Source organism: Dermacentor albipictus, chromosome 1 (assembly GCF_038994185.2).
Source record: "Dermacentor albipictus isolate Rhodes 1998 colony chromosome 1, USDA_Dalb.pri_finalv2, whole genome shotgun sequence".
Classification (NCBI taxonomy): Eukaryota; Metazoa; Arthropoda; class Arachnida; order Ixodida; family Ixodidae; genus Dermacentor; species Dermacentor albipictus.
Genome location: NC_091821.1, coordinates 272,101,552 through 272,106,253, shown reverse-complemented (window position 1 = coordinate 272,106,253; position 4,702 = coordinate 272,101,552). Strand labels below are relative to the sequence as shown.

Below are 4,702 nucleotides of genomic sequence, written 5' to 3'. Positions count from 1 at the left end.
GAATATTGGCTAGATTCTTAACCCCGGATCAGGGGTGCATCTTCGTCCTTCTTCACGAAAATATTTCCGCCCTTAACCCATGCAAATTTGTAGTTATTTTCTTCTGCTGTAGTTCTAGCTCGCCAGAACAGATTTCGGTTCATTCTTGTCAGATTATCATTGATGAAAAGCCTCGGCTGCAGTCCATTTTGATGCAAGCGTCTTAGCTTCCCCCACGCATCAAACCATGCATCCCTTGCGGTCACGGAAGAAAGACGCACTAGTACTGTTTAGTGTTCCTGTATATGCTCCCGCAGGGAGCAGAGTTGCGCATAACTTTGCCGGCGCCGCTCGCACCACTATTTGCTGAGCGCGATCACGGGGCGCAAAATGACGTCAAATGACCAACTGCGCGCTCCGAAACCAACTTTACGGAAACGGCGCCGACTCTTTTTTGTCAGTGCCATCGAAATTGCAATCAGCGGACAGTCGAGCGCGCGTAGCAACGATCGGCTCCGGGTTGCAGGTATGGTATCCGAGGATATTAAGTTAATGACTTTGGTGAAGTGCTTCGAAGCAGATCATTTTGACACTTGTATTCCAGTATGACGGGTTGCAGCGCACCAAACTGCGCAAATCGCACGGAAGGTGACAAAGCATTTTACGCGGTGCCGTGCGGATGGACGAGACCGGCCGGCTCCGAAAGGGACCAGGATATGCGAGGTCCGTTCGCCTTGTTTACCGAGGTGAGTTCGGTTTGTTTACACTAAAGCGGCATTTATCTGGAGTAACACTCCTTTACGCGCTGAAATGCGTACGCCTAGCATGAGAGAATTTTTGGAGTATATGTGCAGCGCGACAAAGACGACACTTCTGTGTTGCGCTGCACATATACGCGAAGAATGTTAACTTACCAACTCGCTCAATTCGCTTTGTTGCTTGTACGATTATTCTGACTATGCGGCTCCAGAAAAGTGTGTTCAGAACAGAGTAAATAATAGCAGGCACAATTTGCGCGCACTGCACCCTGGCTTTTCTCTGCTCCGTATTTTGTTTAATTTTTTGTCGGCGTTATCATTTTGCATGTAAAGTTGATTGATGTGCTGGTGTTCATTGTTTTGTAGTAAGCGAAAACACCGTGCGCTCCCGCTTATGAGACAGCTGCGATAGCTTCAGCATTTACCGCCCTCAATATGTTGCTTGTTCGATCAGCCTTAGTCGACGTGAGGAATGTGAAATTATTTTTGTGCGTTTAATAAGCGCTGTGTTACAGTAAATTAACCTGAGTAGTATGAAGAGATAAAGAAAAATGTGCTTTCATATTACAGTCTGCAATATGTTAATAATTACCTTGCCAGTTTGTCATCTTTTTTTAGTCCAATAAAAATAACCTGTTGTTACTCTTAATGACATTTGCCTTTCCAGTGGCTTTGAATTCTGCACCCCAAGGCTCCAAGAACCAGCACTCATCCCCTGCTGCCACCAGCCATTGCTCAACCATTCCCTTGTACGAAATAAACTTGATCTAGAAGCTCGTGCATCCTGAATCTTTTTCCACTTGGAGATTTGCTGCTACGAAAGAGCTGTTAAGTTTGCGGTATGAACCGTAAAAATAAGCTTCGAATAAGATGTGTGCATGTGAACATATGAAATGCGCTTAAATTTTCGTGTCAGCACCGCATATATCGAAAACGTGCAGCTGCTGTGAACGACGTTTAGTGATGAATGACAGTCAATGGTCACTGACATAATTGCATGGCACGATAGTTCTGTTGGCGACATTCATTATTCGTCTCGTTTCGGCCGCCAAAATGAGCTTACATAATTGTCTACCACACGTGTGTGAAGCTTTCCTTAAACATCCTTTAAAACACTTCTTGCCTTCCGCCTCCCCGAGAGAACTTCATAAGCATGCTGAAAAACATTGCACCGCCTTTTCTTGCAAGGTAATGCGCGTTGGCACGCGAACTTTTGAGCTGTTCGAGCCACGGGCGTAGTCAAGATTTTATTTCGAGGGATCGAGGGGGGTCCTATTCTTTATATGTACATTCGTGCGTGTGTTTCTATATCTGCGTTTATATATGTACACACAAACTAAAGATATTGCGGGGTGGGCACCTCTCCGGCTACGCCAATCGTTCGAGCTTAGCCTGCATTAAAAAGTGTCATCTTGCTCAGCGCTTGCGTACAGTTGCCGCACGTAGCTCGAGACCAGCAGGCAAAAGAGCAAATGTAACACTGCGCGACATTTGCCTCCTGCGCGCGCGAGGAGTGGCTCCACTGCAGAGCTGGATCATGAACCGCACCTATGCGCAACTCTGCTCCCTGCGGGATCATATACAGGAACACTAGTACTGTTGGGTTCGTCTTATGTTTGTTTGGTAAGCGATGCACCGCCTCGATATCAAAGCTACAGAGTTCTGATAGCTGCAGTTTACTGGCTATGTTCGACAAGACTTCTTTTATGTTTTCCTAGGGTTTGACAGGTAGCCCTTCAATTTCCATATTCACTTTTCTGCCATACTGTTCGCTTTCATTTATATCCTGTTGCAGCTGCTCCAGCTGTTCCGCATGTGTTTCCAGTTACGTTTTCAGGTCAGCAATTTGTGCTTCACGCACAGCTTCCCGTTCTTTACTGGCGGAAAGCTGTGCTAACACCATGTCGCATTGTTTAGAAATAAAGGAGACTGTTTCTTCTAAGTCTTTCATTGCCATGCTCAAATTTGTGAATTCTGCTTTCAGGAGGAGCAGAGAATCTACTCTTCTATGTAAAGCCAGCAAAGAGGTGAAAGTTTGCTTAATACCTGCCAGCTCTGACATTAACGTGGTTTCTGAAGTGTATTCTTCTGGTGGAGTCGTACTCGTAGACTGTGAGCCCGTTCCCACTGGTTCCTTTACCGCGCGACACGTTTGGACACCCATGATTCACGTTTACTTTAACTCTTCGTTGCGAAAGTATTTTGAGCTAGACCTGAGCATTGCTGACCCAAATGATAAGGGTTCCCGCACTCCGAACAAGTAATGAAACGACCATCATCGGGTAGCAGTTTGTTACAAACAATACAATTGTCCATAATACCACCCAACAAGATACACTCTGCAGTCGGCGGCCAATTCCCTCAGTTAGATTCACAAGGCAAGTACAGTACCTGTAAAATATGTATGTCAGTGTCCGGTTGCTGAATCGCCGCCGACTGCAGAGCGTCCTGCGCTGCAGGCTGTTTAAGTAGGCGTTTCTGCCAGGGTTCCCAGAGGGTGGTTTGATTTCCCAAAAGCCTTCTGTGATGACGTTTCTCAAGTGGCGATGGCTTGAAATCCAGATGAAGGCCAAATCCAGCAGTAGAATCGTCTCGAATGAGAGCACGTGCGAGCCTGTAAAATATATATGTCAATGTCCAGTTGCTGAATCGCCGCCGACCTTTAGTTACTCTTCCTGAGGCGCAACGCACTCTTTGCATCGCTTTTGCCTTTGTTTAAAACTCGTTTAACTTGTTTAAGCAGCAACTTGTTTAAAAACTTGTTTAAAACAGCAAGCTCGGCAAGCGATAGCTTGCTGCGTCTACGTCATTTTACCTTTACTCCATATTTTGAAAATTCTTTCTTGTACTGTAACTTCGAATTTCAAAGTGAAGCTTTCTTTGCAAACTGTTCCAGACTTTGCAGACCGTGGAAGCCGCTGTCTTGCCGAATAGCTCAACACAACACTGCACACATTTAACGAGACGGCGCATATGTATAGTCATCTGTACTGCAGCCAAGGTGTGCAGGCCACTTGCTCTGTCCTCCACAAAATTTTGCGACGAAACAACAAGCGTTACCTAAATACACTCACTGCAACAAGCATAAGCTTTTAAGTGCATCGTTCCTTTAATAAACCGAATTGATTTCTTTGGCTGTTCCTCCCGTTTTCTTGATCGCATGAGCCTAGTATACGGCCTAAAACGCACGCATGCTTATTATACGCTGCTAACGTCAACTAGCGCCGTGCACGGTGGTGGTGTTGCATGGCGTTTCTCCACCGCCTGGCCTGACGGTTGCGGGTGTCTTTGTCGCCGAAGTGGGCTGCGCGTCTCTTGTCGAGATGAACCAGTTCCTCTTGCAAGATTACCACAGCTTCGCTAAGACCAACTCCCGCAGTGCGTAGGATCTCCATGATGTTTTTTTTTCAAAGCAGAACAGAACGAAACCTTTCGGGTGGTAATGCAGTAGTAGTAGGGAAGTGGGGGAAGCCGAAACTTGTGTTATCGCATTTTTTTAGCAACTATAGCCTGTGATTGCTATGAGTCGGGGGTGTTCTGGAGATGTAGAAGCATTAGGAAAATCAGTGTAACTGGGCAGAAGTCTGACTCACGCGGCATCAAGTTTCACTGAATTTATCTTTTAGTGATACATCAGTTAAAAGCTCGAAATTGTGTTCACTGTGTCCGCCTGACAAAGCCCTTACGCCTTCGTCGTTATGCCGTCGTTATGCCGTCGTCGTGTCGGCAGGCCATCTCTTCTTCGGATCAAACAGAAGTTACTGACCCACTCACAACATATATATTTAACTTAGGGCTCAATCGAACTCAGTGTAACCGAAATAACACTTAACTGGGCTCACTCGGACTCACCACAAATCCGACTCAGACCTAGACTCATCAAAATCAGACCTATAGCCATGCTTACTCGGACTCAAACTCATCAAAATCAGACCTATAGCCAGGATCACTCGGACTCAAACTCA

The 4,702-nt window shown here is 46.0% G+C and overlaps 1 long non-coding RNA gene across 1 annotated transcript; it reads left to right on the top strand.

The window, feature by feature from the left end:
* Positions 1-431: 431 nt before the first annotated feature.
* Positions 432-1,515, top strand: LOC135915351 (uncharacterized). The gene is made up of 3 exons (XR_010568604.1): positions 432-505; positions 584-725; positions 1,405-1,515. It is a non-coding gene; the product is annotated as an uncharacterized lncRNA (long non-coding RNA).
* Positions 1,516-4,702: the final 3,187 nt, after the last annotated feature.